The 15,874-nt window shown below is 44.0% G+C and overlaps 1 protein-coding gene across 18 annotated transcripts in view; it reads left to right on the forward strand.

Moving 5' to 3' along the window:
* The window catches only part of Apbb2 (amyloid beta precursor protein binding family B member 2), a 383,293-nt gene that overhangs the window by 176,580 nt on the left and 190,839 nt on the right, over positions 1-15,874 (forward strand). For 14 of the 18 annotated variants that reach the window (XM_063273105.1, XM_063273114.1, XM_039092527.2 and 11 more), the window contains one exon: positions 14,962-15,076. The exons of 1 other annotated variant lie outside the window; for it this stretch is intronic. The gene's annotated coding sequence lies outside the window, so the exon portion shown is untranslated. Of the gene's footprint in view, positions 1-3,811; positions 3,956-14,961; positions 15,077-15,874 lie in introns of all 18 variants that reach the window. 3 more of the 18 variants (XM_063273108.1, XM_063273107.1, XM_063273112.1) reach the window with 2 other exon arrangements.

The raw sequence follows: 15,874 nt of genomic DNA on the forward strand, positions 1-15,874 counted from the left end.
TTTGATCATGAAGTAATACTTTTTAAAGTTCAGGCTTGCCCCTTTTTTAAAAAAGTACTTTTTGTTGTTGCTATATAGAAATACAACTGCGTTTTGATGTACATTTATATCATATCCTGCAATTTTGCTGAACTCATTCATTCTAACTTCTTGCTACAGGGGTGCATATGTGCTTGTATGTGTGTGTATGTTTGTATGTGTGCATATGTGCGTGTATGTGTTGTGGTTTGCCCTGAAGTTATCTGTATTTTGATGCTAATTCCACTGCCCCAAGGACAGCTGCCTAGTCAAGGACTCAGAACTCTGGTGACTTCACCAGAACCACCTCTCCATTGAATTTGTAAAGTACCGGTGAGGGGCAGGTACAGGATAGAAGGAGGCCTGTCATTGGAGGAGAAGGAAGGATGGGTAGGAGAGAAGTTTGAAGGACGAGGAGGAGACTGAGGGAGAGAGGAAGAGACAAGAGGGAGAGAGGGGCAGAGAAGCCGTGGCAGGACAAGATGGCAGGTGATGTTAAGATTCTGCTCTGGGTAATTACAGGTTGTTATTAATGTTCTCAAGGGATGGATGGTACTGGGCTTTGTATGTTTAAGTGGGCAATTATATCTTACCAATTGGGCCAAAGATTATTGTGTTGTGTGTTCTTTTATGTGAGGGTTTGAGTATAGAAAAGTGTGCGACTGGGATGTGTTTCCGCCAAGATATCTAGCAGATATCTTGGGGCGAGGTGTAGACCCAGCGGGGTAAAAGACAACTACTCTTTTTTATTTTTATATTTTACAACAACATGTATGTGTTTGCATGTGTGTGTGCGCGTGTGTGCGTGTTTGTATGTGTGCATATGTATGTGTGTGTGTGTGCGCTTGTGTGTGTATGCGTGTATGTGAATCTTGAGAATTTTCTACATCTACATTTCTGGAGCTGGAGAGATGGCTCACAACTGTCTGTACCTCCTGTTCCAGGGGATCTGACACGGTCACACAGACATGAATGCAATCAAATCACCAATATACATAAAATATAATAAAAAGATAGAGTCAATTAATCTGCATTTGCAAACAGAGCTCTAAGAATACAGCTTGAGTTGCCTTGTTTTAATTGGTTTTCCTTGCATAATGCTTTTGTCTGCGACAGACAGGACTATGTTGACAACACAGTTAGAATAATGTTGATATGTCTTCCTGAGCCCAGAAGTGCGTCTAGTCTCATATCATCAAGTATGGTATGAACTGTGAGCTTCTCTGTGTTTTTATTATGCCGACAGTTTCCTTCTATGCCTAGTTCAGTGAATGTTTCTATCATAAAAAAGAGTTGAATTTGCTGATGCTTTTCTGCATCAGGTGACATGATTGATGTTTTTCTTTTTCCTGTTAGTGTATTGTATAGTATATTAATTGGTAATTGATATATCATTTATCAGTTGATAATACATATATTGAGCTATCCTTGCATTCCAGATATTAATCTGTCACGGTCATCGTGTATCTATATATAACCTTTTGAATATGCTATTGAACTTAGCCTGCTATGTTGTTGGGGCTGACTTGCATTGATATTCATCAAGGGGCTGGAGATATGACTCAGTGATACAGTGCCTACTTAACACGTACAGGTCCTGGGTTTAATTCCCATACATGCATGCACGCATGATTACATACACATATACATACATATTCATCTATGTCCATACGTTTATAAAAGATAACCTGGATAATGGTCTTCCTATAGAATACATTTGGAAGTGAAAATGCTAATTCAAAATGACTTCACTAATCTCTCTCACACCAGTCAGAATAGCTGTCATCAGAAAACAAAATTACAGAAAGAACGTGTGCTGGTGAAGATGTAGGGAAAGAGACGTTTATTCACCATTGGTGAGAGTAGATAGTGTGGGGCCACTACTGTAGTGATCAATAAGGAGGTTTCTCAAAAAACAATTAAGAACAGAACTAACATCTGACCAACTGCTCCACCCCTGGGCATATACTCAAAGGACTGTGTGCCCTCCCACAGAGATGGTTTAACATCTGCGTGCATAGACTGTGGCTCTATTCATTACAGCAAGGAAGCAGAATCACAGTAGCCTCCCATTGGCAGGTGAATAATGGAACATTGCATACTGGATTTACAGGGATATAGACAGCCCTAGGAATGATTGTATTAAGTGAGGTGATCCAGACTCGGAAAGATTCCTACTACCCTCCCTCATATGTGGGGGCGGGGGTGTGTGATACAACACAGGCAGCCGGAAGTGGGAGGACAACTACTGCTGTGGGATGTTGCAGAGGGCATGGGGACAATCACAGAGATGATAAACCAAGGGCATATATGCAAGTACCACCGTGAAAGCTTTACTTCATATACTAACTTAATAAAAATTGTAAAACATGCAGGCAGACTGGGGGATAGCTCGGTTGGTAAAGTGACTGCTGTGCCAGGCTGACATTGTGATGGCTGACATTGGATTCCCCAATACCCATGCAGAGCCACCTGGAGCAGCCAGTGCCTGTACTGAGGGGACAGGACCACTCCTGAAGCTGGCCAGCCACTGGAGCCACCAGTGTGCTCCAGCTGTAGTGAGAGGCCTTGCCTCAACAAATTAGTGATCTAGGAGACACCAGCTTTGACCTAGTCCCTGCTTGCATGCACACGCATGCACATGCACACACGCTCACACACGCATGCACACACAGACACACCATGGGAATAGGACACTAACTCATCTGGACAACTGTGGAGTGAAACTGTCTAGTGGCCATTAGATATTTCAAGAGGACTCACAGTACAGGGGATAGATACTGAAGATGGCCTGGCAGTTGATGGCATTTGAAGTAGGATTTACATCGCCATCCAAAATAAAATAGTCCCCTGTCCCCGAGAATGGCTTTTAGCCTGACTGCTCTGACTGCGGGACTGATCTCTTGGTAGGTCTTTCAGGAAAATACCACAGTAAAGAAACTTGAATGTATTCATTGAGTATGTATGTATGTATGTATTTAAATTTATTTATTCTATAAACTGTCTTAATAGAGTTTGTATTATCTTGTGCAACCAACAAAAAAATTAGCTGTTCTTTGTGCAAAGTCAGTTTCCACAGGCTACCACAGTCTTTCTCTAGGACCTCATTTTTATTAATGTTATTACAGCATTTGACTCTTTTTCGAAGCCCTTTCAGTCACTTCCACACTCTATTCTGAGATATCCATCTGCACTTCTAGCTTGATCTGCAGAATGCGTGCGGTCAGCCTAAGACATGACAGATAAACTGTGGGGTTCAGCGTTCTCTCTCGCCCTTGGAGTGAAGGTGCCGCAGTGCCCCGCGCTGAGGGATGCAGCTTTTCCGCAGTGTTGGTGGGTCACAGCTGAGCATAAATCTCTGGGTGTCTTGGTTCTTATTGTCACTGTTACATGTTGTTCTTGACCACTGGTTCCAAACCTCCTCACTGTAAAGAAAATGGAGCCTAAGCAGCAAAGCAAAGAAAAATGTGCCTCTTTTGTGAGTGAATCCTTGGCTAGCCGGGAGCAGCAGCTACTCCCATTGGGTACCATTCAGAGGGCTTCCTGTACAGTCTGTCAGAGTCAGACCTCAGAATGTGATGATTAGTGGAATATTTATCCGTCTGAAACTATAGGAGGCAAAGAATAGAGAACTAATGAAAAAAAAAGTCCTTGACTTACAGCATGCCACTACTGGCCTCATTTGCATATTAATAGGACCTTTCCTCTCAGTCCTCTGTTCTGCTCTGGAATTTTAAGCACCACAAACATTTCATCCTTCCTTAGGTTGACACTCTGTACCTGTGTCTTCTAGGCAGTACAGAAGCCAGGCTTCACACACAGAATCGATGGACACTGCCTGAGGGCTTGAAGAAGAGAGGGAATTTATTGACGATCCCGGGTAGGCTCTGGATTGGAAGACTATAGAACCAGTTTATCACCAAATCCATCCATTACGGTTAGTTCTTTGTAGGGTTGACACTACTAGGTGTTTATAGTGCCAACCCCACATGGACCAGACACCCCAGGCCAACCCTGTTCCTTCAGCTCTTGCTGCCTGTGGGACTACATGTTGCTGGTGATCCTGTCACGATGAATGCCTGCTGCTTCCGACGGCCTCGTCCCACCTGTGACTCTAAATTCCCGGCTGGGGCTGGTGAAATTCGAAGTCGTGCACTCATGTCTTAGTTGCAAAGGACCCTGGGAAGATGAGTATCTGGCTATTTTGCTGTATGTTGATAAATATGTCTCTTAGCAAAACTCACATAACGAGGAATTCTGTATATAGGGAAAGGAGGTTCAAATGCTGTACATTCTCTCTCCTTTGCTTATCAGATGAGACTCCCCCGAAAGTCGCTACAGTGGGGCTTCGTAGAAGAGGAGATAGGTCGAAGCTGGGATATTTATACATCTAAAACAAAGATGGCTGACTTTTTGAAAATCACACTGATTGTTTTTTATTGATACGTATATCACACAGACAATGCAGCATGTGTGGAGATCAGAGGGCAACTTGTAGGAATCTGGTCTCTCCCCACGGATTGGGTTTTGGAGCTTGAACTGAGGCCGTCAGACTTGGCGGCAAGGGCTTTACCTAGTGTGAACTGTCTTGTCAGGCACTTCTCCTGGGTGCTCTGGTGTCCAGGGGACCTTTGCTTTCACCCTGCGCTGAGTCGTAACAACTGTGAAGACTTCTCACTGCATTCCCCAGAGTGATAAAATGAAATAAATCGATTTAGCAGCTTGACTGACCAGAAGAAGGTAATTAAGATTTATTTGTTTTCTTTTTTTATAAGTCAGAAATGAACTTTCCCACAGTTTTTCTTTTGTACTTGGGTGGTTTTATGCATTTCATTGATTTATTTCTAGTACTTTAAAAATTGTGTGTGTGTGTGTGTGTGTGTGTGTGTGTGTGTGTCTGTCAGTCTGCCTGTCTGTGTGTTACATGCGCATGTGAATGTGTGGGTGCCACTGAATGCACAGAAGCCAGAGAACACCAGGTGTCCACTTTTTCTCTCTGCTTTATTTCCCTTGAGAGTGGGTGTCTCGTTCAACCTGGAGCTGCAGTTTACCAGCTAAGCCACAGGCTCCCTGAGCTATCTTCCTGACCCCTATCCAACCCGAACTCGACAACTCCAGGATTATAGACATTTGCTATGCCTCACTGCAGAGCTGAACCCAGGTCCTCTGTTTACACAACAGAGCCTTTGACTCACTGAGTCATCTCCCAGCCTTAAAATTTCACTTTTAAATTTCAGGGGCACAGATACAGCTTGGCGAGCCCTGCTTTATTCATTGGCATTACCATGCGGGTTGTTGCCCTTCCTAAGCAACTACGTCTACTCATTTAGTTCTTCTTTGGTTGTTAACTTTCAAGTAATCACTTAATAGGTTTTTGTTGAAGTTTTTGTTTGTTTGCAAGTTTCGATGATCAGTGTTAAGTGGCATCTTCACAGATGTAGAATTACCTGTGAGGTGGTCCTCTAGCTTGCTTACACAGGGTTACGTTGCCATGGTGCTAATTGAGGTAGAACTCACTGGTCGAGCTCTGTTTCCTGATTAAGGATGAGATGTGATCAGCTTCTCCAAGCCCTCACCACCTTGACCTCTCTGCCATGATGCATGAACCAGGAACTGAAATAAAGCCTTTGGCCAGGGTATTTTATCACAGCAACAGGAAGAGAAGCTGAGACACCGTTTTACCCAGTTAACATGGACTTCCTCTCAAAGGAGGTTTGGGGTTAAGGTTTAGATCTGTTATCCTCCCTCCCTCTCAGGCCCTCTCTTTATTCTTCAGGGCAGTTAGGAGTTTCCACAGGTCGGCTCCGTGCTGTTTTAAGGCTTCATTCTTTGTTTCGTGTGCATCATACCAATTTCTGATTTTGCCTTGTATTTTTTTATCCTCCTGTTCTGAAATGAGGTCAAACAGTGGCCTGTCCTGCAGGCTTTCTGTGATTCATTTTATGAGACACTTTCCTGGACTCTGCTCCCTCTGGACTGTTTACCCTTGAGGCAGTTAGCTCAGGTGGCCTGCAGTTTCCCTTAACCCCTACGTGAGAGCTCTTGACTGACCTGTGTATTGGATACCATCTCTTGACTCTGACCCTCTGGGGAGGCACGTTGCCCAGTGGCGTCTTTAGATGTGAGTGCTGTAATTTTCTATGATCTGGCGTGTGTAACAACATCACTTATTCCCCCGTTTCATGTGTTGTTGGATTTAAAGTAGGGACCATTTTTTCCTGATGAATTTGGAGGACTTCTGCCATTTTCTTCTGTTCCCAATTTTTTATATCTATTGTATTGTGAGGAGCTTTTTATTACCTTTTCCTTGTATGTGATTTTTAAAAACATCTTTAGCTTTGCTTTGTTTTTATTTATGTGTATATGCCATGTGTGTACAGTCACCCATGGAGGCCAGAGGAGACATTAGATGGCCAATCTCTTTGGCCACTCCAGTTACCGTTTTTGTTGTTTATAGATTGTTACTGACTGCGTATCTGAAGTTTGCCTTCAGGATTGACTCTCTTTCCTTCCTAAGTTCCCGACTGTCATTGCAGTTTCTCTACCACCTGTCTGCTGGTTCCATTCCATCGTTTTTCCCTATGTGAAGGTCAAGGCTTGGTACCTGGTGGCGTTGGCATAGAATGACTTTCAGAACCCTGTTTGCCCCTAGCTGTGCTAACTGGGATCTTTGTCATGGCCTTGGTAGTTTCCTTGAGAAAAACCCTCACATCTCCTACCCTGCAAGTGCTCTGGGAGACAAAGAGAGAAAGAGATACAGGGCTCTCCTGGCTCCATGAGAATTTTAAGTCTGTTCTCCTGTGGGTCCCCCGACCCCCGTGGTGCCATGATCCACCACTGTTCCTGGTCCTTGAGTCTGGATCCTCTCACGGTCCTTCGTCAGTCTGTTTCTCTACAGACGGTAGAGAAGGGAAGTAGCCAGCTTCATGTTTATGAAAGTATCTTAGGGTTTCTAATGCTGTGAAGAGACACCATGACCACGGCAACTCTTCTAAAGGAAAGCTTTTAATTGGGCTGTGTTATAGTTTAGAGATCTAGTCCATTGTCATTATGTCGGGAAGCATGGTGTCGTGCAGGCAGACATGGTGCTGGAGAAGGAGCCAAGGGTTCTACATCTGGATCAGCAGGCAGCAGGAAGAGAGACACTGGCCCTGGCTTGAGCTTCTGAGACCTCAGAGTCCCCACCCAGTGGCACACTTCCTCCCACAAGCCACACCTCCTAATAATGCCATCCCTGTGAGCCTATGGGAGCCGTTTTCTTCGAACTGCCACAGGAAGGATGTTGGAATTTGTCCTTAAGATGGTTTGCAGGCAGCTCTCCAGTTTCAAGCCATGCCTCCTGCCTGTTTCTTACAGTTCCCATTTCTGGTGAACTTGCAGCTTGAGAGTTGCAAGGTTCTGTTCCTCTTGATGGCTCTGATGGTACTCATTTGAGTTTTCTCTACCCCAGCTTTGAAGAGTCGCTCATTGGAGGGCTACTTGTTTTCTGTGTCTTCAAAACTATTTTCAGTACTTACATTTTTCTGACTTTATTTCTGGCTCTCAGTTTATGTCATTTATGAAGGGATGGAGATGCACACATGGTATAATCTGCCACATGTAGCTGAAATCACCAATTAATCAGCTTTCGAGCTTTGATATTACCTAGGTACATGGCTGTCTGGCCAGTGCAGGATTCTTGTCTTACTGTCTTCTTTTGAGGTTTATTTAGAGATTGCTACTTTGACTTTCAAAATGAACTGATTGGTGGTATCTGTCTAGGTTGGCGTGCATAAGGGGGAAGTGGATTAAAGCTACAAATTCAAGTCTAGCCTGCAGCCCAGCTGTAAGAATAATACTGTAAATGTGATCTTCCAACATTATAGAATATGTCCCTAGCAAATTCTAGGCCAGCTATCTGTATGCTTTTCTAAGATACAGAAAAACGATAATACATTTTTTGCAGTGTTGAATGTAATGAAGGTAAATGAAGGATTATTTGGCCCTATTCATCTGCTGTAAAACAGAAGGGCAGCTGTTTGAGTCCTGCAGAGTTTGGGTGTCTGTAAAGCAGCATGGTCTCATCTTTCACAGAGAGCTGATGCCACCTCAAAGAAACATTCAGCTCCATATTGTGGAGTTAGAGGTTTCTGCTTTGAACACCTTGTGATCCTTGTTGGTAAAGTGAGGTTGAGAGTCTGGAGTCATGGTGACAGACTCACTCCCAGGGCGTCTGTCCTGTGCTGCAGCTTACTATAAGTGTCTCTGCACTAAGCAACAGGCAGGAAGCACTTCTGTCCTCCAAACCAAAGCAGATGCTCTCCCTCATTATCGCAGTTCGTATGTGTGCAGTTTATAATGAGACGGGCACATCCCTTGTGGTTCTCACAGATTTAATGATCAGATTGTTTAATGCAGAGCCTGGGGGAGTGGCCTTGATGAAACAGATGACTGAGATGTTGCTGGAACTGGGATAACAACTTTATTCTCCTTCCTTTTTTATTTCAATGTGGTTTTTTTGATCTATTATTTTTGAGAATTCTTAAAGAGATTTGCTCGTGTTACTTTAGTATGTTTTGGTGGATTTATTCTTTTCTCACTGTTTGAACATCAAAAGGCTATTACCTGGGGAGAGAATAATTATTTGCAAGAAGAGTTAGGTGTGCTAGGTTTCAAATACATGGAAAGTGGGCTGACTTGTGTCAGAAACATCTGTGGAGTATCGGATAGCATGCTTCATGTTGCTTTGCTGGTTCTAGAATGTTCTTCCTCTGTTTCTGAAAGTGAAGTAGGTTGCAGGTTATTTTATCCCCAAGATTGTGAACTGTAAAAACTGGTATCTTGTGTGGCTCAGCCCTGCATACCCCTTTAATCTAAGAGCTTCTTGTAAACAGGATTAAATAAACCGTAGGTCAAGAGGTGGAGCAAGCAACCAGTTGACTGGAGATGGACATAAATAAATAGAGAGGAGGGTCTTTGAGTTGAAGGATTTCTAAGACAGCAAGGAAAAGGAGAAGGGCTTTTCCTTTTGGGACGTCAGTGAAGTAGGAAGGTCAGCTGAGTGTTTCCTCTGCCCCTGTGAACTAGCTTGCTTTCTTTCACGCCAGCATCTGCCTTCCGAGTCTTTGTTGGTAAACATTTGGGATTTTTGGGTGGTTTTTTGTTTGTTTGTTTGTTTGTTTTACAAAACAACAGAAGTAAAAGCAAATAAAGAGAAAAAGAATTCTTTAAGAAAAATAAGATATGCCTCTGTGGTGGTCTGAATAGGAATGGTCCCCATAGACTCATGGTTTTGAGTGCTTGGCCCTAGGCAATGGCGCTATTAAGAGGCGTGGCCTTATCATAGTAGGTATGGCCTTGTTGGAGGAAGACTATCACCGTGGAGTTGAGCTTTGAGGTCTCCGATTACAAGATATGACTCACAGTCTCTTCCTTTGACCTTCGGGTCAAGATGTAGAACTCTCAGCTCCTTCTCCAGCACCATGTCTGCCTGGATGCTGCCGTACTTTCTGCCATGGCGACAGTGGAATAAACCTCTAAAACCGTAAGCTAGCTCCCAACAGCAATGAGACCCTAACTAAGACATGACTCCCCCAAACAAAACAAACAACATAACACAAAACAATAAAGCCTTGCTATTGGCAGAGGAGCAATCCTTGAGAGGCAAGAAGGAAATCAGGTTCAACATGGCTTAGCCAGTGCTGGTTACACTTTAGAGTCTGATCCAAGCTGTTTATTTTTGACATTTAAGCACAGTACGACTTTGGAAAAAAGTTTCCTTATGACAACTGTTAAGGTGTGACTACATTTTGAAAAGCATGACCTCTTACATAAAAGTGGGTTCTCTTGACTGAGAAACAAAGCTCAGGAGTCCAGGTGAAGCACGGCTCTACCAATAGCGAAAGATCACCAAGTTATTAACTGCATTCACTCCCAACCTTCTGGGTGGAAACAGAAGAAAAGAAAAGCCTGTGAGTTTAATGACCCTGATTTATCTAGTGCCATATATGAGCATGAGAACCCTGTGCCCTCTGCATAAGGTATATAATGAGGTTTCTCACACTGCTAGGTAGCAGACATGTTCTGTAATAGTTACTGCAAGGAGTCTGCTTACCAAGAGGAAAAGCCCATGAAGAGTGTATAAAGAAAGAAGAAAGAGGTTCAGCTAGATGCTAAAGAAGAAACACAACCAGGAAACACAATAGAGAATAAAAACTCAAATCTGGAAGTAATATAATATTTGTATTTCTTCTTCAATAAGGACATTTCATTTATTAGCCAAGAAGCAATGATTATCAAAAAAATATTTGACTCAGGCCAGCCTAGACTACATGAGACCCTGTCTCATATACTATTATTATAATCATTATTATAAATGTTTTTTAGAAAGAACCTTGATAGGGTAGTGGAAATCACCCAAGCCTGTATCATGGTGGTTTATATACTCTGTTTCTACTTAAAAGTTTCATTCATGTTTTTCTCTCTCTAGAGCCTTTTGTCTTTTTCTCAGACAAATTGACACCCCCTTTCCCCAAGGTCCTACTGAAACAGAGACAAAGCCTTCCCTTCTCCAGGTTTCTAGACCATTCCTGCACTCCCAGAGACAGCTCCCAGGAGAACCACTATTTCTTTTGATTTTGGAGATTTTCGCTTGCTAAATTTCTCAAGAAGTCTTGTGGAAGAACAGGGGTCACTTACCAAGCAACATCAAAGGGTCTGTGTTAGACTTGCCTATATTTGTACTATGTGACTTCAAAAGCTTAAGAACTAATACTGGAATTTTCTAAGAGCTAATAAATAAACAAAGAAGGCATCTCAACAACCTGTGTGTTCAGTCAGCCTAGCACACTTCAGACCTTGTTTGTAGCCTGGTATGTTAATCTTTGTTTTCTTATACTCCAGTACTTTGGTTTTTAAAACCATTGCTGAGTTGAGGAAAAGGGGAGACAGGCAGACAGACCTCGAGCCTGAGGACAAGAGCTCTGTGCACCCCTATAGGTTCTGAGAATCTTGCCAGGTCACCCAGCCCAGGTCCCAGCAGCTCACACGTGAAATTAGTCTGTCTGTCTGTGCTCTTGGCTCCAGGCCTGGATCGATAACTTGCCGTCATCTCTGATTCTGTGTAGTTCAGTTATAGCTGCTAATGGAGCTTCAGCAGGCGTTCTGTCAGTTTGTCCTGTGTGTTTCATGGCTCACAGCTCCTGCCTGCTCACCGCAGACTTGTTCCTTTTCCTCGGAGTGCCTGTGCTTATGTTCCAACACAGCAAAATAATTCGTGGTGTCACCGATGATCGTGAGCTCCCAAACAATGATTAATCATACCTTGAATTCTCTGAGAGAAACATTAATGGCCTGTGGTTGAAATTAAACCCATTTAGTGCTGAGACAGGTAATCCTTCAATTATTGTGAAAATCTTGACCATTCTCAGTGACTAATTCTTGAGGTTTTTTAAAAAGCAGAAGTCTTAGCATTCCACCTGGCAGTGGTGTTTTGTGAGTTAATGAGTCACAGAATATGTTATCTTTGAAGAGCGCAAGCCACCTTCTTGGGAGTTCACACCACTGTTCCTCTGACAAAAATGTTGTATCAGGCAAAGCTAGTTCTACAAATTTTGTTTGCAAATTCATCTTTAAGGTCAGTAGCGCCCAATACTTACACTGGAATACTATCTTGAAATAGTTAACGGAGGACCAGTGGCAGCTAGGGCTGTTGACATAAAGTATTTACTTTGAAGAGAATTCTTAGCATTTTTGTTCCCTGTCAGCACAACAAGAATTTGCAGGGGTATGGGGGGGAGGAACATTAATGTATTTGTCAAGGATTAATGACCTGCTGGAACATTTGTGGTGGGGAATATGTTATGGGTAGTATTGTAAATACAGTAATTAAAAAGCTGCACACTAACCACTTTGGACTGGCCGATAGATTCCTTTCATCCCCTGGCCTGCATCCAAGTGAGGAGTGTGTTTATCCTGCTCCCTTGCCTTCTTGAGAGCAGGAACGGGGAATGGCTGGCTCAGAGGTTCATTTCTGTGCTGCCAGTGTGCTCTGTGGCCCAGGGCAAGCCAGGTGTATGCAAGGTGCTCTACACCTGGGCATTGGAGATGTGTGTGTGTGTGTGTGTGTGTGTGTGTGTGTGTGTGTGTGTGTGTTGTTACCAACATGGTAGAACAGACTGGAAGGATCAAGCTACTTTCTCACAGTCGAAGAAAACAACAACAACACAAACACAAAAATGAACTCCTGTCGCATAGTGCAGGCTAGGAACTCACCCCTCAGCTTTATAGGCTCAGCTACTGAGGTCCTTTCCAGACAGATACTACAGTGTCCTGTGTGATGTGTGAGGTGTGCTCTGTAGGATCTGCAATACCTCGGGCCTTTTGATTAAAAGGGAAATCGTAGTAGCGTCGCATACACATCAGGACAGAAACACAGCCTGCACCTGGGGTGAATTTTCATAATTCTCAAGGTCGTGAGGCTCTCCTCACTTCCTGTCTGTGGTCCCCACGGGTGAAAGCCAAGCAGGCTGCCGGGGAAGAACATCTGGGAGGAGAGGCGCCATACTGCTAGAATGATGATCCTGCCCTTCAGGAGGGTAGCAAAGCAGGGAGACTGATGCAGCCTCCACGTCCTGGTCCTTTGTTTGCTCAGAATCTTTGCACCTACTTGTTTCCTATTTAAAGAGCATCTTTCCATAATTTCGGAGACTGGCTGGCCGTCGCTATTTATTTACGAGTTAATAAAAGCTCTTTTGTGTAAAATAAATGTAGTTGGATGTGATTTACAGTTTCCCTTTGAGTCAGTGAGGGGTAAGACAGCCAGGCTGTTTCTGTTCTCACCCTTTAATTGGCCTTCTTACCTCTTGGTCAGGCAAATTATTCACTCATATACTGGTTTATTGATTTATCCCACATTTATTGTGTGCCGATTGTCTGCCGTGCTCCAGGGATACAGAACTGAACGGCCTGGTCAGTGGCATCTGCTGGCTTTGGTATCAGCTCTGAGGTGACTGATCCCAGTGATGAGCAGTCATTCCAGTGGTGGCCTGGATCTCATTCAGCATAGAATAGGCAGCCCTTTAAACAGCCCCAGGGCTTTTGAGAACACACAACCGGCCTGAGACTGCACATCTGCCCTTTAAGGTGTTTCTCGTTGTGTTCAGTTTCTAATGAACATTCCTGCTTCCCCATTACCAGCGTTTATTACAGAAGCCATGCTGCTGTGCCATTCTTAACCCTTCTGGGAAAAGCCTGAAGTGGGAGTGTGTATGTGGAGGCCACTGTCAACCCCGCTCCCCACCCCAGTTCTTCCTGCTTTTACCTGCTGGTGTCAGCCTGCTGCTGCTTAGGTTGGTTATGCTTTTAGAGTGGCTCACAAAGGCTGGTAGACAGTGAGCCACGGCCAAGGCCTTGGTCAATGAGACTATAAAGGAACCCCGAAAACAAGGAAACATCCACACCCAAAGCCTAAGGTTGTTTTTGGAAGAACTTTTGTCTTGCCCGGCCTTGGTTCTGCCAGTAAATGTGCTTCCCTGCCATGATACGCACCGGCATGCGTGTTTGTTTGCCTTTAAACAAGATTCTGTGGTTTTCCTGTTGGGTGGGGCAGGGGTCGCATACCAGAGACCAATAACGAGAAGCTCTGTGTCCTCAAGGATTTACCTCATTCTGGACAAGGAGCTATAAAGAAACAAACAACAGCCACCACCTAAATTTCAAAGGTGGACAAGTACCGTGGGATACAAAAGAGACTGGAGATAGAGAGTAGAAATACTCTTGGTGTTGACCATCGACTTTTCAAATGTGAATTTGTCTCACCCTTTCCCTGCTCACTTCTATTGTCTCAGTCTCTGTCCTGCCTCCGTGTCTGGACATTGTAACAAGCAGGCCAGACTCGTGCCACCCATTTGGATCCATCGAGAGAGAGTAATGCATCCAAAACCCACATCTGATGCAGGCTTACCTGTCTGAAGCCAGGTCTAGTCAGAGATCTCTGAGAGGGGTACAGAGTTGCCGGTTGGCTCCAGTCTTCTTTCCTCCCTGGCCTGATGATACAGGATCACGCTAGAGTGGGATCAAGAACAGTAAGCCACATCGTGGTTTCTCCCCACTGCCTCTTCCGTCGCCTGGAACCCACCAAGCTTACCTGACCCCAGCCCAGCCTTAAACATGTCAGACACCCTTTTGTTCCTGGATGCCTTTCCTGACCTCTTCTTGTCTGGGCTGGAGGCCTTCGCTGGATGGTAGTCAAGTCATTCAGCTTACCCACTGCCCTGCAGGGCCCAGTCTGTGCAAGTCCCTCAGCCCAGGGCCGATAGCCTTAGAAACAGAGATACTGTTTTATTCATTTTGTAGCTGAAAGCGGACTTCAAGTAATGATGCAGCCTGTGCTTTTGATAATAAATTAATTTAAATGTCCACAAAAATGTGTAAAAACACTCAATGCATATGTGCTACCTTTAGAAGGGAGCACAAGGGGACCTCTGTACAGAGTGGACTTGATGTGTTCAGAAGGGCTTTTCTTTTTAATTACTTTGGCATGTAGCCTCTCCAGTTCAATAAATTTTCTTCTTCTCTTTGGAGTTTTTAAAGAGCGATTGGCAGGGTGTTAGTTCAGGAGTCACGACAAAGAGCTAGATTGGTACCGTCCTCGCCATTCAATAAAAGGACGCAGAATGACGAGCCCTGTGGGAATGGCTGGATTTCCCCCACCGGGAATTCTTAGGGACACACCCTTTTGTCACACTTACTGCAGGGGCCACATGTTGACCCTCTGCCGGCTCCATGCCTGCCTGCAGGGACAGAGCGATTTCTTCCCGCATGTGACCATGAATAATTCATAAACATGGTTATCTGGAAGTCGGTGCTGGTCATCATTAGCATTTTAATGAAAAAAATGTGATGATTATCCTAAGACTGTTTTATTTCCATCTTTAATTTTTTTTTTGTCCTCTCCCTCAACAGCTAGCCACCTCACTGGTTGGCGAGTCCTTGGGAGTTCCTGAGTCCCCTGCTAACAAGCTGACTGTCGCTATGGGCAGAAGGTACCTAGAGGCTCCGGGGTGTCCAGGCAGCTCATGTACGTATGTTGCCACGCATGTCACTACACATGCATGCCTTTCTCTCTCCTCTTCTCTCTCTCCCACTGCCTTTCCTTCCAACCCCCTTCCCATCTCTCTTTTCTTTCTCTTCTCTCATTGTAGAATATCGCAGGACACTGACCTGGCGAACACTTATAAGATATCAATGAGAGCGTGTAGAAATATAGGAGAATATTTTGTTCTATGCTGTTTATTTGTATCAGATAATGAAAAAATGTTATCCAAATTAGTATTTTTATAATCAAGTCGTCCTATGATACCAGATGACTCTTTTGTGTTTCAATATATTCATTTATACCTTTAGGCTATTTATTCATAGCCTTTAGAATGATTTCCTTCTTTCCGTCACAATGCATGAAACAACAGGAATGCCACAGATTCAAAGCTATTCCCAGGGACTGTTTTACTTCCATTTATAAAAGACCCACTCTGGTCCTAGAGAGGCTTGGTCTGCCTTTGTTTTATGAGCTTGGGGTAGAGTGGCTTGGTTCTTTACTCATTGCTCTCTGAAGGCAGACACATGGCCCCTCTGTCTTTCAATGCTAGAGTTCATAATCCAGGTTTTGGGAAGTGTCATGACTGTTCTTATGATGCCCCCCCCCCCCATTAATGTGACACCGAAGGAAGAGACGCTATCAGCTCCCATCTAGAGTCTCTCCCTTTGTGACTCCCCTTGACTGTCTAACTTTCTTCTTCCTTTGGTCTTCCGGCTGTGTGAATAATTCATCTACTTTTATTACTTCCCTATGGGCTCTCTAGAACTGTGGCCTCAGGTT

This window comes from Rattus norvegicus, chromosome 14 (genome assembly GCF_036323735.1).
Source record: "Rattus norvegicus strain BN/NHsdMcwi chromosome 14, GRCr8, whole genome shotgun sequence".
NCBI lineage: Eukaryota > Metazoa > Chordata > Mammalia > Rodentia > Muridae > Rattus > Rattus norvegicus.